Source organism: Ovis aries, chromosome X, assembly GCF_016772045.2.
Source record: "Ovis aries strain OAR_USU_Benz2616 breed Rambouillet chromosome X, ARS-UI_Ramb_v3.0, whole genome shotgun sequence".
In the NCBI taxonomy this organism is placed as follows: Eukaryota; Metazoa; Chordata; class Mammalia; order Artiodactyla; family Bovidae; genus Ovis; species Ovis aries.
Genome location: NC_056080.1, coordinates 44973411 through 44997422, shown reverse-complemented (window position 1 = coordinate 44997422; position 24012 = coordinate 44973411). Strand labels below are relative to the sequence as shown.

Genomic DNA, 24012 nt, shown 5'->3' with positions numbered 1-24012 from the left:
CAAATTAAATTATAAGCTTTTCCCCCCTAACCTTTAAAAAAAATTCAATTGGAGGAAAATTGCTTTACAATGTTGTGTTAGTTTCTGCCACAATGAAACAATGTGAATAAGCTATAAGTATACATATGTACCCTCCCTCCTGAATCTCCCTCCCACCATCTACCCCATCTCCCTGCTCTAGGTTGTCACAGAGCACTGGGTTGAGCTCCTTGAGTTATACAGCAACTTCCCACTAGCTATCTATTTTACATATGGTAAGATATATGTTTTAATGCTACTCTCTCAATTCTTCCCACTCTCTCCTTCCCTTGCTGTGTCCACAAATCTGTTATTTATACCTTCATCTCTATTCCTGTCCTGCAAATAGGTTCATCTGTACAATCTTTCTAGCTTCCATATATATGCATTAATATATATTTGTTTTTCTCTTTCTGGCTTACTTCACTCTCTATAACAGACTCTAAGTTCATCCACTTCACTAGAGCTGACTAAAGTTCATTCCGTTTTAACGCTGAGTAATGTTCCATTGTGTATATGTGCCACAACTTCTTTATCCATTCATCTGTCGATGGACACCTAGATTGCTTCCATGTCTTAGCTATTGTAAATAGTGCTGTAATGTACATTGGAGTACATGTGTGTTTTTTGAATTGTGGTTTTCTTAGAGTATATGCCTAGTAGTGGGAATGGTGGATCATACAGTAGTTTTATTCCTAGCATTTAAAGAAATCTCTATACTGTTGTTCATAGTGGCTGTATCCATTTACATTTCCACCAACTGTGCAAGAGGGTTCTCTTTTCTACACATCCTCTCCAGTATTTATTGTTTTAGAGTTTTTGATGATGGCCATTCTGATCAGTGTGAGGTAACACCTCATTGTAGTTTTGATTTTCATTTCTCTAATAATGAACAATGTTGAGTATTTTTTCCTGTTTTATTGGCCATGTCTTCTTTGGAGAAATGTATGTTTAGGGCTTCTGCAATTTTTTAATTTTTTTTTTCTGTCAGTTGCTTCATTTGCTGTTATTTTCTTCCATTCTGAAGGCTGTCTCTTCATCCTGTTTATGGTTTCCTTTGCTGTGCAAAAGCTTTTAAGTTTAATAAGGTTGCAGTTGTTTATTTTTTATTTCTATTACTCTAGGAGGTCAATCATAGAGGATCTTGCTGTGACTTATATCAAAGTGTTTTCTGTTGTATTTTCCTCTAAGAGTTTTATAGTTTCTGGTCTTACATTTAGGTATTTAGTTCATTTTGAGTTTATTTTTGTGTCTAGTATTAGGAATTGTTCTAATTTCATTCTTTTACACATAGTTGTCCAGTTTTCCCAGCACCATTATTGAAGAGACTGTCTTTTCTCCATTATATATTCTTGCCTCCTTTGTCAAAGATAAGGTGCCCATTGGTGAGTGGGTTTATCTCTGGGCTTTTTATCTTGTTCCTTTGGTCTGTATTTCTGTTTTTTTTTTTGTGCCATACTGTTTTGATGACTGTAGTTTTGTAGTATAACCTGAAGTCAAAAAGGTTGATTTCTCTGTCTCCAATCTTCTTTCTCAAGAATGCTTGGTCTATTCAGGGTCTTTTGTATTTCCATACAAATTGTGAAATTCTTTGTTTTAGTTCTGTGAAAAATGCCATTGGTAGTTTGTTAGGGATTGAATTAAATCTGTAGATTGCTTTAGGTAGTATAGCTATTTTGACAATATTGAGTCTTCCAGTCCAAGAACATGATATATCTCTCCATCAGTTTGTTTAATCTTTGATTTCATGAGTGTTGTATAGTTTTCTGTATATAGCTCTTTTGTCTCCTTAGGTAGGTTTATTCCTAGGTATTTTATTTTTTGTTGTGATGGTGGATGCCTTAATTTCTCTTTCTGATTTTTCATTGTTAGTGTATAAGAATGTAAGGGATTTCTGTGTATTGATTTTGTATTCTGTGACTTTACTAAATTTATTGATTATCCCTAGTAATTTCCTGATAGTATATTTTCTATGTATAATATCATGTTGTCTGCAAACAATGAGAGTTTTACTTTTTCTTTTCCAGTTTGGAGTTTTATTTCTTTTTCTTCTCTGATTGCTGTGGCTAGGACCTCCAAAGCTATGTTGAATAAGAGTGGTGAGGGTGGGAACCCTTGTCTTGTTCTTAGCTTTCAGTTATACACCATTGAGAATAATGTTTGCCAGATTTTTTCTATGTTCATTTTCTGGAGGTTTTTCTTTTCATCATAAATGGGTGCTGAATTTTGTCAAAAGCTTTTTTCTGCATCTATTGAGATTATCATATGAAGCTTATCTTTTAATTTGTTAATATGGTGTATCACAATGATTGATTTGCATATATTGAAGAATCCTTGCATCACTAGGTATAGCCGACTTGATCATGGTATATGTAATGTTTTAATGTATTGTTGGATTCTGTTTGTTGGAATTTTGTTGAGAATATTTGCATCTATGTTCATCAATGATATAGTAATAGTGTTAGTCACTCAGTCATGTCTGACTGTTTGCAACCCCATGGACTGACTCTAGCCCAACAGGCTCCTCTGTCCATGGGATTCTCCAGGCGAAAATACTGGAGTGGATTTTCATTCCCTTCTCCAGAGGATATTCCCGACCCTGGGCTCAAACCCAAATCTCCAGCATTGCAGGTAGACTCTTTACCATCTGAGCAACACTGATATTGGCCTATAATTTCCTTTTTCTGTGATGTCTTTGTCTAGTTTTGGTATCAGGGTGATAGCAGCCTCGTAGAATAAGTTTGGAAGTGTTCCTTCCTCTGCAACATTTTGGAAGAGTTTGAGAAGGATAGGTGTTAGCTTTTCTCTAAATGTTTGATGGAATTCACCTGTGAAACCATCTGGCCCTGGGCTATTGGTTTTCGGGGGAGATTTTTTATTACAGTTCCCATTTCAGTGCTTGTGATTAGTCTTTTCATGATTTCTATTTCTTCCTGGTTTAGTCTTTGAAATTTTCTAAGAATTTGTCCATTTCTTCCAGGTTGTCCATTTTATTGGCATATAGTTGCTCACAGTAGTCTCTCATGATCCTTCTATTTCTGTGTTGCCTGTTATAACTTCTTTTCCATTTCTAATTTTGTCAATTTGAGTCTTCTCCCCTTTTTTATTGATAAGTGTGGCTAATGGTTTGTCAATTTTCTTTATCTTCTCAAAGAACCAGCTTTTAGTTTTATTGAGCTTTGCTATTGTTTCCTGCATTTCTTTTTCATTTATTTCTGCTCTGAATTTTATGAATTATTTCCTTCTACTAACATTGAGGGTTTTTGTTGTTGTTGTTCTTCTTCTTCTTCTTCTTCTTTTTTTTACAGTTGCTTTAAGTGTAAGGTTAGTTTCTCTATTTGATGTTTTTCTTGCTATCTGAGATAGGATTGTGTTGCTATAAACTTCCCTCTTAGAATAGCTTTTGCTGTATCCTATAAGTTTTGATGCAAAAAAGCAAAATGGCTGTCTGGGGAGGCCTTTCAAATAGCTGTGAAAACAAGAGAGGCGAAAAGCAAAGGAGAAAAGGAAAGATATAAGCATTTGAATGCAGAGTTCCAGAGAATAGCAAGAAGAGATAAGAAAGCCTTCTTCAATGATCAATGCAAAGAAATAGAGAAAAAGAACAGAATGGGAAAGACTAGAGATCTCCTCAAGAAAATTAGAGATAACAAGGAAATATTTCATGCAAAGATGGGCTCGATAAAGGACAGAAATGGTCTGGACCTAACAGAAGCAGAATATATTAAGAAGAGGTGGGAAGAATACACAGAAGAACTGTACAAAAAAGATCTTCAAGACCCAGATAATCACGATAGTGTGATCACTCATCTAGAGCCAGACATCTTGGAATGTGAAGTCAAGTGGGCCTTGGAAAGCATCGCTAGTGGAGGTGATGGAATGCCAGTTGAGCTGTTTCAAATCCTGAAAGATGATGCTGTGAAAGTTCTGCACTCAATATGCCAGCAAATTTGGAAAGCTCAGCAGTGGCCACAGGACTAGAAAAGGTCAGTTTTCATTCCAATCCCAAAGAAAGGTAATGCCAAAGAATGCTCAAACTACCGCACAATTGCACTCATCTCACATGCTAGTGAAGTAATGCTCAAAATTGTCCAAGCCAGGCTTCAGCAATACATGAACCATGAACTTCCTGATGTTCAAGCTGGTTTTAGAAAAGGCAGAGGAACCAGAGATCAAATTGCTAACATCAGCTGGATCATGGAAAAAGCAAGAGAGTTCCATAAAAACATCTATTTCTGCTTTATTGACTATGCCAAAGCCTTTGACTGTGTGGATCACAAGAAACTGTGGAAAATTCTGAAAGAGATGGGAATACCAGACCACCTGACCTGCCTCTTGAGAAATCTATATGCAGGTCAGGAAGCAACAGTAAGAACTGGACATGGAACAACAGACTGGTTCCAAATAGGAAAAGGAGTAGGGCAAGGCTGTATATTGTCACCCTGCTTATTTAACTTCTATGCAGAGTACATCATTAGAAACGCTGGACTGGAAGAAACACAAGCTGGAATCAAGATTGCCAGGAGAAATATCAATAACCTCAGATATGGAGATGACACCACCCTTATGGCAGAAAGTGAAGAGGAACTAAAAAGCCTCTTGATGAAAGTGAAAGTGGAGAGTGAAAAAGTTTGCCTAAAGCTCAACATTCAGAAAACAAAGATCATGGCATCCGGTCCCATCACTCCATGGGAAATAGATGGAGAAACAGTGGAAACAGTGTCAGACTTTATTTTGGGGGGCTCCAAAATCACTGCAGATGGTGACTGCAGCCATGAAATTAAAATACGATTAGTCCTTTGAAGGAAAGTTATGACCAACCTAGATAGCATATTCAAAAGCAGAGACACTACTTTGCCAACCAAGGTCCATCTAGTCAAGGCTATGGTTTTTCCTGTGTTCATGTATGGATGTGAGATTTGGACTGTGAAGAAGGCTGAGTGCCAAAGAATTGATGCTTTTGAACTATGGTGTTGGAGAAGACTCTTGAGAGTCCCTTGGACTACAAGGAGATCCAACCAGCCCATTCTGAAGAAGATCAGCCCTGGGATTTCTTTGGAAGGAATGATACTAAAGCTGAAACTCCAGTACTTTGGCCGCCTCATGCAAAGAGTTGACTCATTGGAAAAGACTCTGATGCTGGGAGGGATTGGGGGCAGGAGGAAAAGGGGACAACCGAGGATGAGATGGCTGGATGGCATCACTGACTCGATGGACGCGAGTCTGAGTGAACTCTGGGAGTTGGTGATGGACAGGGAGGCCTGGTGTGCTGCGATTCATGGGGTCACAAAGAGTCGGACACGACTGAGTGACTGAACTGTAGATTTTGAATCATCAAATTTTTGTTGTCATTTGTTTGTAGGTATTTTTTTAAATTTCCTCTATGATGTCTTCAGTAACTTGAAAATATCAATTAGATTCATCTGCTCTAAGGTGACATTTAAGTCTTGTGTTTCCTTATTAATTTTCTGTCTAAATGATATGTCCAGTGATGTAAATGGAGTATAAAATCCCCTACTATTTTTGTGTTACTGTTGATATGTTTTAATGTCTGTTAATGTTTGCCGTATATATTGAGGTGCTTCTATGTTGTGTGCATAAATATTTACAATTGTTATGTCTTCTTCTTGGATTGGTCCCTTGATCATTATGTACTGTCTTTATCTCTTGCAGTATTCTTTATTTTAAGGTCTAGTTTGTCTGATATGAAAATTACTACTCTGACTTTCTTTTGATTTCCATTTGCATGGAATATCTTTTTCTATCTTCTCACTTTCAGTTTGTATGTGTCTCTAGGTCTGAAGTGGGTCTCTTGTAGACAGCATATATATGGGTCTTATTTTTGTATCCATTCAACCAATCTGTTTTTCTTGGTTGGAGTGTTTAATCCATTTACATTTAATTATTGATAAATGGGCTTCCCTGGTAGTTCAGATGGTAAAGAATCTGCCTGCAATGTGGGAGACCTGGGTTCAATCCCTGGGTTAGGAATATCCCCTCAAGAAGGGAATGGCTACCCATTCCAGTATTCTTGCCTGGAAAATTCTATGGACAGAGGAGCCTGGCAGGCTACAGTCAGTTCATGGGATCACAAAGAGTTGGACATGACTGAGTGACTAACACTTTCATGTTCCTGTTGATATTTTCTTAATTGTTTTGGGTTTGTTCTATAGGTCTTTTCCTTCCCTTGTGTTTCCTGCATACAGAAGTCCCTTTAGCATTTGTTGTAAGTCTGGTTTGGTGGTGCTGAATTCTCTTAGCTTTTGCTTGTCTGTAAGGCTTTTGATTTCTGCATCAATTTTCAATGAGATCCTTGCTGAGTAGAGTCATATTGGTTATAGATTTTTTTCCCTTTTATTATTTTAAATATATCTTGCCATTTCCTTCAGCCTTGCAGGGTTTCTGCTGAAAGACCAGCTGTTACCTTATAGGATTTCTCTTGTATGTTACTTGTTGCTTTTCCCTATCTGCTTTTAACATTTTTTCTTCATGTTTAGTTTTTGTTAGTTTGATTAATATGTGTCTCAGCATGTTTCTCCTTGGGTTTATCCTATATGAGACTCTCTGCTTTTCTTGGACTTGATTGACTATGTCCTTTCCCATATCAGGGAAGTTTTTGACTATAATCTCTTCAAAAGCTTTCTCAGACCCTTTCCTTTTCTCTTCTTCTTCTTTTGGGACCCCTATAATTCAAATGTTGATGTATTTAATATTGTCCCAGAGGTCTCTGAGACTATCCTCATTTCTTTTCATTCTTTTCTCTTTATTCCAGTTTTCAGTAGTTATTTCCACCATTCTATCTTCCAACTCACTTATCCATTCTTTGGCCTCAGTTATTCTGTTATTGAGTCCTTCTAGAGCATTTTTAATTTCAGTAATTGTTTTGCTCATCACTGTTTATCCTTTATTTCTTTTATGTCCTTGTTAAATGTGTTAAATGATTTCGACATTTTCTCCATTCTACTTTCAAGATTTTGGATCATCTTTACTATCATTAATCTAAATTCTTTTTCAGGTAGTTTGCTTATTTTCCCTTCGTTTATTTGGTCTTATGGGTTTTTACCTTGTTCCTTCATCTGCACATTTCTTTTTCATTTTGCCTGACTTAGTATAATTGAGGTCTCCTTTCCTTAGGTGACGTGGTCGTAGTTCCTCTTGCTTTTGGTCTCTGGCCCTGGTGTGTGAGGTAGGTCCAGCGGCTTGTGAAGGCTTCATATTGGAAGGGACTTGTGCCTGTGTTCCAGTGGGAGGAGGTGTTTTTTTCCTCTGATGGTCAGGGCTATGTGAGATGGGGTGTTTGGAGGTGTCTGTGGGAAGCCTGTCTGCTGATTGGGTTTGTGTTTTTGTCTTTCTTGTTGTTGGGTGAAGTGTCCTGCAATGGGTGCTGCTGGGAGTTGGGTTATGCTGGGGCTTAGATACAAGATGAGGCCTTTGTGGGAGTTCTCACTGATTAATACTCCCTGGGGTCAGGAGTTCTCTGCTGGTCTAATGACCTGGACTCAGCATTTCTACCACAGAGGCTCAGGCCCAACCTCTGGTTGGAGAACCAAGATCCCATAAGCCCTTTTTTATAGCAGTAAAGATAATTAAAACAAATAACAAATCCCAAACAAACTGTAAAAGCAAAATCAAATAGAAACAAAATCAAAGGAATACACACGCGCACACACACACACTCACTCACTCACACACACTCACTCACTCACACACACACACACTCACTCACTCACACACACACACACACACACACACACACAAAGAAAACCAAAACAGACCAAAGAAAACAAAATACAGGAAAGTGACCTGGCAAGCAAAGGAAACCCAAAATGATGTCAACCAATTAAAAACAAAACTAACAAACAAGACCAAAGCACAGTGCCAGCTGAAGAATAAAGCAAAGACAACAAAAAAAACATGCTGAAAACTTAAAAAAAAATAGAAAAGCAATGTTAAAAAGAAGTATATAAAAAATCTATATATATTAAAGAAAACTATGGTAAGAAAAGAACAACAAAACAAACAAACAAAAAACCCACTGAACTTCAGAAAGCCAAAGTAGAAATATATAAAAGAAATTAAAAGTGTGATTTAAATAAAAAATGTTCCAATAGCCTAAATAGAGATAATAATAATGATGATAATAAAAACAACAACCATAGCAACAGAGAAAACAGAAGAGGAACAAAATCCAGAAACCAACTACAGAACAAATCAAAATAGAAAGACTAATAAGTATTTTCCTTGGATCTCAGGTGTTAATGTCTTTTCCCCTACTGTGAGCCACAGCTCACCTCCACCTTCCTAGGGTGCCCTCCAATATCGGGGAGGGCTGGTCTCTGGACCTGCTGTGGGGACATATCAGACTCTAATCTGGCTCTACTCTTGCATGTTCTTGCCTCGGATATCCACAGTTGCCAGAACTAGAGCATTTTCTTTTGTGAGAACACTCATTGTCCTTTTACATTGTCCTTTTATATGCACAGAGTCTAGCTATTTGACCATGTGGATTTAATCTACAGCCTGTACAGCTGGTGGAAAGGTTTTCAATCTTCTTCCTTAGTCACTCTGCCTCTGGAGTTCAATTGTAGTTTTGTCCCCATATCTGCATATGGGTCATCCATAGGAGTTTGCTTCTGAGGCTATCCTGGAGGACTTGGGTCTGCCCCCCAGTGTGGATCAGGTGTGGAGGTGACCTGGTTGCTTAGATTGTGGGAACCCCAGCAGTGCTAAGTGTGCAGGGAAGCTGGCAACATTGGGCTCAGGAGATATGTCATTATTAGGATTCTTTCTAGCCTCTGGCAGCTCTGTCACAATGAGGACTGAGCGTGGAGGTGGCACTGGCTGCTTGGATTGTGGCAACTTCTGGGGTGCCAGGTGTACAGAGAAGTCAGTGGCCATGGGAGCAGAAGATATGGCACTACTAGAATTCTTTTCTAGCCTCTGGAAGCTGACACTCAAAGAGCCTCTCTGGCTCATCCTTATCTATTACTTGGCAGAGGGGGCAGTCAAGCAGCAGCCCTGGTTGGGTATCCTTCTCTGTGCTCTGTACAGCAGGCACTCAAAGAACCACATTTGCTGGGGTCTTTCTCTATTGGTTAGCTGCAGTGCTGGCATGTGGGGAGAGAGAGCCTACAATGATGGCGCCACCTCCCGTGTGTGGCTCAGCAGTAGTGCCCTGCCTCCATGGCTGCCTGGCATTCCTCAAAAGGCATTCCCCACTATGGATTTTCTCCCTCCCACACCCTCTAGCCATTTCCCCACAGTCAACAACTGTCCACCCTGGAATTGCCCTCCAATGCCCATGCTCCAACTCCCAGCCACCACATGATTCAGTGGACTTGCATCCATGTCCCGGGTACGTAGGACTATGGCATTGATTATCTGTGTGGTTCTCACTCCATTCAGACTGTCACAGATCAGCTGTTGAACTCAGAAACAGCCTCAGATACTTCCCTTCTGTTCCAACGGATTGCCCTAGATGCAAGAATATCACCCTGTTTCAGCTCCCCACTCCCACCCCACTTCCTCACCCCCACCCCAAGTGCAGGTCCAGTCCCACTCACTCTCCTCTTTTTCCCTTCCTTCCTTCATCCTACTGAGATTTCCGTGGATTTAGATATTCCTTTCCAGTGGTCAGGGATTCCTGTCAGTATTCAGCTGGTGCTCTGTGAGATCTGCATCTTAGGTGTGTTCCAGATGCATCCGTGGAGAGAGAGGTGCTCCACGTCCACCTACTGCTCCACTATCTTCTCTCCCTCAAGTTATAAGCCTTTTGAGATAGATAAACATATCTTTTGTGTGTGTATTGTGGGATCACAATAAATATTCATTAATTGGAACTCATATTTTACATGCTAAACATGAAAGTCACAATCTTTAGATTCCAAATTAATCTAACAAACTGCTCAGATGTACCATGTTCTTATTTTTAATAATATTAGAGTTGTTTTATATGCATGAAATGGGTATCATGAATGGATCTAATATCATTTTTTAAATTTATTATTATTCATTTCAGACATTTCTCCATTCTGCTACCTAATATATTGGAAGTTTCAAAAAAATGGTTACAACTTAAAATGTGAACTGCTCTTAGCCTTAGAATATTGAAAAACACCACTGAATTATTTTAGGTGGATTCCAAACAAGGCATGATTAGCTTTTTCATTTTTTGTCTAATTGTGTTGGATAATTCTCAATTGACTTTTTCCCTGGAAACAATATCTCCAAAATGATAAATGTTTCATGAAGAACTCAACAGTACCCTCTCTCCAAAATTAGAGTTCAGTTCAGTTCAGTTCAGCCACTCAGGCATGTCTGACTCTTTGGGACCCCATGGACTGCAGCATGCCAGGCTTCCTTATTCATCACCAACTACGGGAGCTTGCTCAAATGCATGTGCATAGAGTTAGTGATGCCATCCATCTCCTCCTCTGTCATCCTCCTCTCCTCCTGCCTTCAATCTTTCCCAACATTAGGGTCTTTCCAATGAGTCAGTTCTTCACATCAGTTGACCAAAGTATTGGAGCTTCAGCATCAGTCCTTCCAATGAATATTCAGAACTTATTTCCTTTAGGATTGATTGGTTTGATCTTGCTGTCCAAGGGATTCTCAAGAGTCTTCTCCAATACCACAATTGAAAAGCATCAATTATTTGGTGCTCAGCTTTCTTTATAGACCAACTCTCACATCCGTACATGGCTACTGGAAAAACCATAGCCTTGTCTAGATGGACCTTTGTTGGTAAAGTGATATCTCTGCTTTTTAAATGCTGTCTAGATTTGTAGCTTTTCTTCCAAGAAGCAAGCATCTTTTAATCTCATGGCTGCAGTCACCATCTGCAGTGATTTTGGAGCCCAAGAAAAGAAAAGTCTGTCACTGTTTCCATTGTTTTCCCATCTATATGCCATGAAGTGATGGGACCAGATACCATGATCTCCATTTTTTGAATGTTGACTTTCAAGTCAGATTTTTCACTCTCTCACTTTCATCAAGAAGCTCTTTAGTTCTTCTTCCTTTTCTGCCATAAGGGTGGTGTCATCTGCATATCTGAGGTAATTGATATTTCTCCCTGCATTCTTGATTCCAGCTTGAGCTTCATCTAGTCTGGCATTTCGCATGATGTACTCTGCATATAAGTTAAATAAGCAGGGTGACAATATACAGCCTTGACGTACCCCTTTCCCAATTTGGAACCAGTCCATTGTTCCATGTCCAGTTCTAAATGTTGCTTCTTGACCTGTGTACAGGTTTCTCAAGAGGCAGGTAAGGTGGCCTGATATTCCCATCTCTTTAATAATTTTCTGCAGTTTGTTGTGATCCACACAGTCAAAGGCTTTAGTGGAGTCAATGAGTCAGAAGTAGATGTTTTCCTGGAATTCGCTTGCTTTTTCTATTTTCCAGTGGATGTTGGTAGTTTGTCCTCTGGTTCCTCTGCCTTTTCTAAACCCAGCTTAAACATCTGGAAGTTCTCAGTTCACATACTGTTGAAGCCTGGCTTGGAGAATTTTGAGCATTACTTTACTAGCATATGAGATGAGTGCAATTGTGTGGTAGTCTAAGCATTCTTTGGCATTGCCTTTCTTTAGGATTGGAATGAAAACTGACCTTTTCCAGTCTTGTGGCCACTGCTGAGTTTTCCATATTTACTGGCATTTTGAGTGCAGCACTTTCACAGCATCATCCTTTAAGATTTGAAATAACTTAGCTGGAATTCCATCACCTCCACTTTGTTTTTAGTGATGCTTCCTAAGCCCCGCTTGACTTTGCACTCCAGGATGTCTGCCTCTAGGTGAGTGATCACATCATCATGGTTATCTGGGTCATGAAGATCTTTTTTGTATAGTTCTGTTTATTCTTGCCACCTCTTCTCTTCTTAATATCTCTGCTTCTATTATGTCCATACTATTTCTGTCCTTTATTGTGCCCATCTTTGTACGAAATTGTCTCTTGGCAACTCTAATTTTCTTGAAGAGATCTCTAGTCTTTCCCATTCTATTGTTTTCCTCTATTTCTTTGCAATGATCACTTAGGAAGACTTTCTTATCTCTCCTTGCTATTCTTTGGAATTCTGCATTCAGATGAAGATATCTTTCCTTTTCTCCTTTGTGTTTCACTTCTCTTCTCAGCTATTATTTATCAGGCCTCCTCAGACAACCATTTTGCCTTTTTGCATTTCTTCTTCTTGGGGATGGTTTTGTTCAACACTTCCTGTACAATGTTAGGAAACTCTATCCATAGTTCTTCAGGCACTCTATGTATCAGATCTAATCCGTTCAATCTAATCTCTCCAAAGTACTAACCATTAGAGAAAAGCCATGAATGTTCTGATAGTGCCTCAAAACTTTCAATAAATTATTTCATTGAATTTAACAGTTCTAGATTAATTATAGTAAAATTTGAATACCAATAGTCTGGTCTGTCCTTTGGAGTAAATGTCACCTATAATGGCAACCTACTGTATTACTTGATCTAAGCTGTTGAATGATTATTTTCTGGAAATATGTATCAAGTCTATTGAAAGTACATGATTATTACTAATTTTATTTATTTGTACATGTGTATGTATATGTGAGAGAGAGAGAGAGAGATCTGTACACATACATATATATCTTGGTCATGGAGTAGCTCTGCTGAGATTTTTTTTCTTCTTTTTATAGTTTTCATTTTCTGATAGTCTTTAAATACTGGCAGATTTTCCCAATAATTAATGACTATACATAGAGATTAACATTAACTGATGATAAAGGATTTATTTCAGTTGAAGTTTCTTCTAATTATGTTATTTCCTCTTAATTGGTATATTCAAAAATAAATTAGATATAATAGTTAGCAATGTTCATTTTTGACCTTTCTAGATATCAGTATAAATTAAACAAATATTATAGGGCACATAGAAGTGTCATTTCAAATGTCCTTTGTTCAAACCTGAATTCTGTTAAAGCTGTATCATATTTATCACATAAGTAAAAATATTGCCCAGGTATAGGCTACATGAAAAAAATTTCCTTTATAAGATCTGGTAAGTTAGTACAAAATATCCATGTATTACATTAGGAATGGACTTAATATTTTCATATAATTCCAGAAGAGAAGAAAATAGAAAAAGACACATGATAATTTTTTGAATTATGAAGTTACACTTAAATTTCTAACAGCTACTTAAAGTGACTCATATTTTAACATGGATTTTTTTGTTTTGTTGTTGGTAGTGGTGGCACTTCTAGCATATAAGAGAGCAGAAAAGGAACTAGATTAAATGATTATAAACTGATAGAACAGAATCTGCTCATTTCATCCATTTTTCTCATAAACAACACTCTTACACTAAGCATAGATTAAATTAGTTATCTTTTTATATGTACTCTTAATGGTAATGATGCAATCCTTCACCTCTGCTGATGATGCTATTGATGGAACATCAGTTGAGTATAGTTGAAAAATAATCTGAACTCTCTTGTCTATGTTCCCTTGTCTCCAACGGCTTCTGCTCATAAAATATTGCTGAAATGGGGTTTTATTAAGGATTCAATCCTCATATGAGCACTTTAGTACCAAGTTCTACATGGAAATCTGGCATAGTGTCAGACTATATATTGTGTTAAGTAATTAGCCTCCAATTAAAATAAATTAATTGATTAAAAATATATCATTATAAGAGAAATATAAATTAAAAGTAGGTACCATTTTCAACCCATTAGTTTGTCAAAGCTCAACAATGTTGCTGAAGATGAGAGCAGAGAAACTCATACTTTCTCTTATATGTGGTGAATGAGAAGATAACCAGTAAAACCTCTATGATGGGAATTTAAGAATATCCAGTAAAACCATCCAATGCATAATCAGTAATTACCCTTTAAGAATTTGTGTGATATGCACACTGATGGGTGTAATGATGTATATTTAAAATATTCACCATAGACTTACTTGTGACAAAATCTTGGAAATAATTTAAATATCCATCAGTAGGGAATTGGTCCCCAAAAAAGTATGATACATCCATACAGAAGAATGTTATGCCACCATCAGGAAAACGAGGAAGATTCATATACATATGGATATGGAAAGATTTTTAAAGATATACTCCTCTTTTGCTTTACTGAGATATAATTGCCATTGTTTAGGATTAAGGTGTGCAATATATTGATCTGATACATTTATAAATTGCAAAATGATTACCATCATAACATTAGGTAACACTTCCATCCTGTCACATAATTACCATTTTTGGTGGTGACATCTAAGATCTACTCTCTCAGAAACTTTCAAGTATATAGTATAGTATTATTAGCTATAATCACTATTCTTTATCCCCAGAAATTGTTCCTCTTATAACCAGAAGTTCATCTTATAACCTTTGACTAGTATCTCCCCATTTCCCCCACTGCAATCACCTGGTAACCACAACTCTACTCTCTGTTTCTCTGAGTTTAGCTTTTTTAGATTCTACATAAAAGTGAGATCATGCAGTATTTCTTTCTCTGTCTGACTTATTGAACTTAGCACAGTGCCCTCATGGTTTATCTATGTTGTCACAAACAACAGAATTTTCTTTTTTCTCATGGCTGAATGATATTCCATTTTATATATACTTCACATCTTTATTTACTCATTTGTTGATGGACACTTAGGTTGCTTTACATATCTTTGCTATTGTGAATAATGCTTCAGTGAACATGGGAATACAGATGTCTCCATGAGATCCTGTTTTCATTTCCTTTGGATGTATACCCAAGAGTTGAATTGCTGGGTCACATGGTAGTTTTATTTTTCCATTTTTGAGCAGCCTCCATACTGTTTTTCATAGTACCCACACCAATTTACATTCCCACCAGCAGTTGACAAGGGTTTCTTTTTCTACACAACTTTACCAATATTTGTTATCTCTTGTCTTTTTGATGATAGCTATTTTAACAAGTGTGTGGTGATATCTCACTAAGATTTTACTTTGTATTTCTCTGATAATTAGTGATGTCAAGCACCTTTTCAAAGATAGACTTTTAAGTGAAAAACAAAGGAATATAGAGTATAAATTATGGGGCCATTTCTATAAAAATATATACATATATTTATGCCAAAAACCAAAGAATGTTCAAACTACCATACAGTTGCACTCATTTCACATGCTAGCAAGTTATGCTCAAAATCCTTCAAGCTGAGCTTCAGCAGTACATGAACCAAGAATTTCCAGATGTACAACCCAGGTTTTGAAGAGGCAGAGAAACCAGAACATTCATTGTATCATGGAGAAAGGAAGGGAGTTCCAGAAAAACATCTACTTCTGCCTTATTGAATATGCTAAAGCCATTGACTGTGTGTATCACAACAAACTGTGGAAAATTATTAAAGAGATGGGAATACCGGACCATCTTACCTGCCTCCTGAGAAACCTATACACAGGTCAAGAAGCAGCAGTTAGAACCAGACATGGAAAAGTGGACTGGTTCAAAATTGGGAGAGGAGTAGGTCAAGGCTGTATATTGTCACTTTGCTTATTTAATTTATATGTGAGCACATCATGCGAAATGCCAGGAGGATGAATCACAAGCTGGAATCAAGATTGCCAGGAGAAATATCAAGAACCTCAGATATGCAGATGATACCACTCTAATGGCGGAAAGTAAAGAGGAACTGAAGAGCCTCTTGATGAGGGTGAAAGAGGAGAGTGAAAAAGCTGGCTTAAAACTCAACATTCAAAAAACTAAGATCATGGCATCTTGTCCTATCATTTAATGGCAAATAGATGGGGAAACAATGGAAACAGTGACTGACTCTTTTCTTGGGCTCCAAAATCACTCCAGACAGTGACTGCAGCGAGGAGATTAAAAAGATGCTTGCTCCTTGGAAGGAAAGCTATGACAAACCTAGACAACATATTAAAAAGTACTGGCATCACTTTGCTGACAAAGTTGTGTATTGTCAAAGCTGTGGTTTTTCCAGTAGCCATGTACAGATTTGAGAGTTGGATTATAAAGAAGGCTGAAAGCCAAAGTGATTCTTTAGAATTGTGGTGCTGGAGAAGACTCTTGAGAGTCCCGTGGACTGCAAGGAGATCAAACCAGTCAATCATAAAGGAAATCAACCCTGAATATTCATTGGAAGGACTGATGCTGAAATTGAAGTTCCAGAATTTTGGCCACCTGATGCAAAGAGCTGACACATTGGAAAAGACCCTGATGTTGGGGAAAATAAAAGGCAAAAGGAGAAGTGGTCAGCAAAGAATAAGATGGTTAGATGGCATCACCGACTCAATGGACATGAATCTGAGCAAACTCTGGGAGATAGTGAAGGACAGAGGAGGCTGAAGTGCTGCAGTCCATGGGGTTGCGAAGAATTGGACATGACTTAGGGACTGAACAACAGCAACACATATTTATATGCCTGTTTATGCCTAGGATATCATTGAAAGGGTATGCAAGAAATTCTGAATTGGGTGTCTGAGGGAAGGTATTTAGAGGGATGCTGATTTTCACTCAAAACATTTTTGAAGGTTCTATAATATCATTTGCTTGTATTGCCTATGTAATATAAAATTATATTTTAAAAAGTACTGGCAAAGCTTGATGAGTTTCAGTTCCTTCTTTCTAGAAAGACCAGGGTCTGTGTCCATATTCTGTCCATCAATTGATTGGACAGATATCTCATTTAGCATGATACTTTCTCAGATCCACATTATTTTTGTCTTTTCAGATCAAGAAGAAGAGTGAGAATCATTTCCCAAAACTACAGTTTACTTCTTAAGTAATTTATGGCTATTCCAAAGAATGTATTGAACCTAGGCCTATGTTTTCTCTGTGCCCTATCCCACCATGCAAGATGCAGAAACCAGAGCACTGTTTAACAGTAGCTTGCCCAAAGTGAATTTGAACCCATGCCCATGTTATTCAACTACTTCTCAGATGCCTTGTAGAATGTTCTGGTGAATCTCTAAACTATCAATTTTAAAAGCCATCTCACTGAAACTTAACAAATTTAATTTAAAGACAGCAAGATGAATGGTTCTCAGATTTTAGTGTGCCTCAGGATCACCTATGTGTATGTTCAGTTGCTGAGTCGTCCAACTCTTGGTGACCTCATGGACTGCAGCATGCCAGGCTTCTCTGTCCTTTACTATTGCCCTGAGTTTACTCAAATGCATGTCCACTGAGTTGGTGGTGCTATCTAAATATCTCATCCTCTGTCACCTGCTTTCCTTTTGCTTTCAGTCTTTCCCAGTATCAGGGTCTTTTCCAATGAGTCAGTTCTTCCCATCAGGTGGCCAAAGTATTGGAGCTTCAGCTTCAGCATCAGACCTTCCAATGAATATTCAGGGTTGATTTCCTTTAGTATTGACTATTTTGATCTCCTTACTGTCCAAGGGACTCTCAAGGGTCTTCTCCAGCACCACAGTTCAAAAGCATCAATTCTTCAGCATTCAGCCTTCTTTATGGTCCAGCTCTCACATCTGTACATGACTACAGGGAAAACCATAGCTTTGACTATACCAGAATCACCTGGTGGGCTTCTTAAATCACAGATTCCACAGAGAAGACCATCTAGGGAAGGATCCAAGAATTTGCATTTCTAACAAGTTCCCAGATGCTGCTGCTGTTGCTGCTGCTTCTGGCCAAAGGACCATACTCAGAGAACTGCTAGACTGGATGATGGGGGGAGGCACCCTCACTCTAGAGGGGTCTTGCCTCTACCTGCTGTTGTGGCAGGACTTCAGCAAAGCTAGTTCCCAAAGGTAGCACTGGATTTGTTATTTTGAATGAATGTTAATGGCAATATTTACCTATTTCTACTGAGTTGGATGGCACACATTTTCCTCTCTCATCTTGTCTTTCATCTTCTGTAAGCATTCTTAGTTATAAGTGGTCTGTCATATTACCCATAGCCTGTACTGTGTGTAACACTATTGATTAGAAGCAAGTCTACACACTTGTAATGTGTAGGTTGACTAATTCTCTTTCACTTTATTCTGCTCTGGATGGTTAATGTAACTTCCAGTTCATAATAAACTTTTAAATATTTACTGACTTGGTTCTTTCTGACATCTAGATAATATCATTTTAAAAATCCATTTTTACCAATCATGCGTGTGTCTGTGTGTCACATCAAACAAACTGTACGACTATTTTGCTGATAACAAACTTTGGGAGCAAGGATGTGCAGTTAAGTCTTGAAAATTAAGCACAAATGAATGAGCTTAATTTATTTAATCTAGAAAGTGATAATTTGGATATTTAAGCCATTTGGCAGCTGAGTGTGCAGAAGGGAATGTGGATGGGACTAACATGTTTTTGCCAAGACTGAGTTTTTGCCTAGTGCTTTTGGAATTTCAAGAATCTAATTAAGACTTTTGGTAAATTTGTTTTAAATCACCATAGAATTAATAAACTAGAGGCATTATAATGTTTGTCAGCTCTGATTTAATTTAGATGTGCAGTCCCTTCAAACTAGATCAAGACTACAGTGAGGTACCAAATAGCAACACTTTCTAAACAGCTTGTAGCTATCTGCTGACATCCATGTTCCCACCACAGGTGTCTGGGCCAAGCAGTAATGGCTGGTTTACTGCAACCCTCACCCATGTTTCTGAGGGACTAATGACACACCCTCCTACTTCTTGTAGAAGATCTGGGGACACCTCTGGCCCACGTCACCTTTCTTCCCATCTCCTAGATACAGAAATATTTAGCCCCTTGCTGCCATAGAGCTATATTTCCCACTTCCTCCTCTTTCATAGATGACTACTCTCTGCATTCAGGTTTCCCTGAAGCTCAAGTTCTGTTGCTGCACTTAGGGTCAAGGAATGAGATGTGAACACCTGGGGGCAACTTGAAGTAAGTGCAATACTGTGGTAGTGTTGCTGCTACATTGTGGGTTAAATAACCATTGCAGGCTGTCCCAGACACTGAACTACTTTGTTTAGCTTTTTTCCTTTCAGGGAAAATTGCCCTTCAATTTTCAAATATTTTTAAATGAGCTTTTGGAATACAGCTTTGATATTATTCCATCAGGTATTCTCTTTCTCTTCCCTCTTTCCATTTTGTGTGAATTTGTTCTTTCATTCCCACTTCATTCCAATCATTTGGCTCTTGCACTAAGGATCACTGGCAAGTCTGGAGCTCCTAATATTTAATTACAATTATAAAATATTTTCATATGATGATTTTCCATATTATTCCCTAATTAAACTGATACATCAGTTGGCATTTCTAGAACTACTATATCTAAAATATTAGGTTAAGAGACTTGTTTATGCTCTTATCTAAACAATAAAAAGATAATTGAAAAATAGTATCTTGGTTGGCCTGAAGCTAATCCTTAAATATGGTAGTTTGTGCAATTAGGCAGCACATCCATAGTCCTCAATAACCTGGATTGGATAGTTTTCCTAACTTCAAGAACATGCTCAAGAAGAGTTAAGCAGTATACCATTTCATGACTGGCCTCCATCTCAGGAGTTCAATGGGAAAGAACTCTAGAGCTATGTACAGAATTGGAGGTTTAGACATGTATGGACATATCTGATGAATGAGGATGGACGATATGAGCAGAATTCATGAGGAGCAGTAGCACTGCCATTAGAAAGAGAAATCACCATGGGTAGGGGCAAAGTTGAGCAAGGTAGCCTTGATTTAGCACAAAGTTCCCCATGCTAAACACGGTAGTGGCTTCAGGAATAATGCAAGGATGAACATGAATACCACCTGACCCAGCTCCTTACTCCTTCCTTTTTGGCTACCTCATTCCTTCTTGAGTGAATATTGTTCTGGGAAACAAAAGGAAATATTAAAAGAAGAGCCCCCAAACTTCTTAAGCAGGACACAAAAGTCACTAACCATAGAGAGAGAAAATGATAAATTTAACTATATAAAAATGAAGAACTTCTGTACATCAAATGCCACAATGAAATATTACTCAGCCATAAAAAGAATGAGTTTGAGTCAGTTGTATGAGGTGGATAAGCCTAGAGCCTGTTATACAGAGTGAAGTAAATTGGAAAAAGAAAAACAAATATTGTATATTAATACATATATATGGGATCTAGAAAGATGGTACTGATAAACCTATTTGCAGGAAGAATGGAGACACAGATATAGAGAATGGACTTGTGAACACAGTGTGGGAGGGCGTGAGTGTGACAAATGAAGAAAGTAGTATCAATGTATATACACTATTGTGTGTAAAGTAGATAGTTGGTGAGAAGTTGCTGTATAACACAGGGAGCTCAGTCTGGTGTTTTGTGATGACTTAGAAGTGTTGGATTGGGGGAAGGGAGGGAGATGCAAGAGGTAAGGAATATAGATATATATATATATAGATATATATATATATATATATAATTATGGCTGATTCATGTTGCTGTACGGAAGAAACCAACACATTATAAAAATTAAAAAACAAAAAATAATAAAAAAAGAAAGTGAAAGGCAAGCCACACCCAAAGACACATATTTAGATTATATAAAGAATTCTTATACATTTCTGAGAAAGACACAGATAACACAATAGAAAAATGGGCAAAAGACTTGAACAAACATTGTACAAATGAAGAAAATGAAAGGGCCAATAGGTGTCAAAAGGAGTTCAACTTCCTTATCAGGGAAATGCAAATTGATGCTACAATGTAATGTTTATACACACTCATCAGAATAACTAAAATGAAAAATACCAAAAAATCTCAAGTGTTATGGTATCATTAGTATGGGGAGCTACCACAACTCTCATACACTTCTGATAGGCTGTAAATTTACGCAGCCACTTTGGAAAACTCTTCAGGTATTTACTAATGCTGAATATGCTTACATTATAATAGTGATTTTACTCCTAGATATATATTCAACAAAACACACACAAATATTCACCCAAAGACCATGGTCAAGACTGTTCATAGCAGCATACTCATAATAACCCAAACTAGAAGACAACTACAATGGTTAATTTTATGTGTCAACTTGACTGAGCTACCGAGTACCCAGATATTTGGTCAAACATTATTCTGGGTGTTTCTTTGAGGGTATTTTTGGATGAGATTGACCAATAGACTGAGTAGGGCAGGTTGCACACCACCACCCCCATATAAGTGGGTCTTATTTGATCAATTGAAGGTTTGAATAGAATAAAAAGTCTGACCTTCCTCCAAGTAAGAATTGTTCTCTTCTGAAAGCCTATAGACTGGGACATTGGCTTTTTCCCCTGGATTTCAGATTTGAATAGAAACACTGACTTTTTTCTGGGACTTGAAAGTTGCCAGATTTTGGACTAGAACTCCTCCACTGGCTCTCCTGGGTCTCCAGCTTGTTGACTTAAATTCTATGCATTTTGGAACCATAATCCTGTGAGCCAATTCCTTATAATCTCTCTCTCTCTTTTCTGGAAAGAACAACTGACAGTCAAGCTACGGCTATTCATATTTAGGTATTAGGCAAGCATTTCCTTCAAACTGAACAAAAGGAGCCAGTCATTTCAAAGGAAACAATTTATAGTATCTGTTGCCAATGATAGGATTTGAGCTTCCACTGAAAATTTGACATTTGGAAAACTTGTATCTGCTACTGTGAGTTTGACAGCTTCTCAATATTTAAAGACTTTCTAATGAGATCAGTGGTGATATTAACAAACGTGATTTTTGAGATTGTATAATGAAATGTGTCAATAACTCAGTGAGTATTTTCCAAATGATCCATGCATGATGCTGAAAAATCACAGGTGTGTAAAAGTTCCATTCAAAGTACAAGACAGATCAATGGGTTGTAATGTAACAATAACATATGAAAATTTCATAAATATACTTTCATATTCTGCTAATCTTTAAGAAATAGCCACTTTTCAAAACTTGTAGTATTAGATAAGGATATCCATAAATGTCTTTTAATTTCAAATGAAATTTAAAGATGCTTGCTAATTGTAAAAAAATGTTATGACAAACCTAGACAGCGTATTAAAAAACAGAGACATTACTTTGCCAACAAAGATCTGTATAGTCAAAGCTATGTTTTTTCCAGCAGTCAGGTATGCAAGTGAGAACTGGACCATAAGGAAGTCTGAGTGCTGAAGAATTGATGCTTTTGGAACTGTGGTGTTGGAGAAGACTCTTGAGAGTCCCTTGGACTGCAAGGAGATCCAACCAGTCAATCCCACAGGAAATCAATCCTGAATATTCACTGGAAGGACTGATGCTGAAGCTGAAACTCCAATACTTTGGCCACCTGATATGAAGAGCCAACTCGTTAGAAAGGAACCTGATTCTGGGAAAGATTGAAGGCAGAAGGAGAAGGATGAGATCGTTGGATGGCATCACTAACTCAAAGAACTTGAGTTTGAGCAAGCTGCGGGAGATGGTTAAGACAGGGAAGCCTGGTATGCTGCAGTCCATGGGGTCACAAAGAGTTGACACTACTGAGCAACTGAACAACGATAATCCGTTAAGTGTCAGAAAAAACTCTTAAAATACCCCTCCGCTTTTCAATGACATATCTGTGTGATAGTTTTCTTCATATATTTCCATGAAAATGTTTTAATAGCTAGAATGCAAAAACAAATATGAGAACTCAGCTGTCTTCTATGAAACCAGACATTAAAGAGATTTGCCAAAATATAAAACAATTCTATTCTTCTTGCTAAAGTTTTTGCTTTGAAAATGTTATTATGGTGAAATGTAAATAATAGATTTATTAAGTAAGCTAAAATATTTCTCAAAGTTGTCATTTTAATTTCTAACAGAGTAAATATTGACAGATATAATCACATAAACAAAGGTACTTTGGTGCCCTCAATAATTTTTCTTAATTATATTTATTTTATTTTTAATTGATTGATGATTGCGTTACAATATTGGTTTGATTTCTGCCATACATTAACATGAGTCAGTCATAGGTATATGTATGTCCCCTCCCTCTTGAACCTCCTTCCCACTTCCCACCCTTTCCCACCCCTCTAGGTTGTTAAGAGCCCTGATTTGAGTTCCCTTAGTCATACAATAAATTTCCATTGGCTATTTTACATGTTAGTGTGTATGCTTCCATGCTACTCTCTCCATTCATCTCACCCTGTCCTTCCTCTTCCCTACTCATGTCCATAAGTCTGTTCTCTATGTCTGCCTACACTGCTGCCATGCAAATATGTGCATCAGTGTCATCTCTCTAGATTCCATATATATATATATATATGTGTGTGTGTGTGTTAATATATGATATTTGTCAAGTATAAAGCAGTCCTGAGACCAAAAGGCTTGGGAAATGCATCAAGCCAGACTAACCAAGAGCTTTTCATCTGGATCAAATGAGGACTTCATCAAATATGAGGACTTCATCTATTCCATTTCTATTTCTCAGTGTCCTCTTTCAATGGCCTATGGACAAATGTCTCATATATTAGCACTGGGAAAAAAGCTATATTTGTGAACAACTGACTTGGTAAAATCTGCTGAACACTTGTGGATATTGTACTTGTCATGCTTTCCCCATTGCCTTGTCTGCTGAGAAGCTCGGAGCCAAGTGTGCAGGCTATTTCTAGATGTGTAGGGCTTCATAGCCTTCATGTCTAATCTTATTTCAGAATCATCCAATCACCATTCCTCTATTTTCCCTCATCTTTTTTGGTCTCATCTGTTTTTGCCAAGTTTATAGTCTGAATTCTGCAACCCCCTTTAAGTGCATTTGAAAACAGAGTAAGGGGAAGGAGAAGAAACTCAAAGCCGGTGCTGTGTGACAAGCTAGAGGAGTGGGAGGAGGGGGTGGGAGGGAGGTACAGGAGAGAGGGAACATGTGTATACCTATGGCCGATTCATGTTGGCATATGGCAAAAACCATCACAATATTGTAAAGTGATTATCCTACAATTAAAAATAAAATATATTAAAAAGAAAAAAATAAGAAAAAGGTGAAATCTGCAATACAATCTATAAATACATATGTGGAAGCTCCTCTGTTTATCTAAACTGCCTGGAGAATCAATCCTTAAGTCCCTCAGGTGCAAACCAGAAGCATTATGCCCAGAAATCAGAAA

At 37.7% G+C, this 24012-nt stretch overlaps 1 long non-coding RNA gene across 1 annotated transcript in view; it reads left to right on the top strand.

Moving 5' to 3' along the window:
• LOC132658750 (uncharacterized) overlaps window positions 1-22592 on the top strand; it is a 45539-nt gene extending 22947 nt beyond the window's left edge. Inside the window, exon 3 of the long non-coding RNA XR_009598747.1 lies at window positions 22011-22592. This is a non-coding gene — a long non-coding RNA (uncharacterized LOC132658750). The remainder of the gene's footprint in view (window positions 1-22010) is intronic.
• The last annotated feature ends 1420 nt before the right edge of the window (window positions 22593-24012 follow it).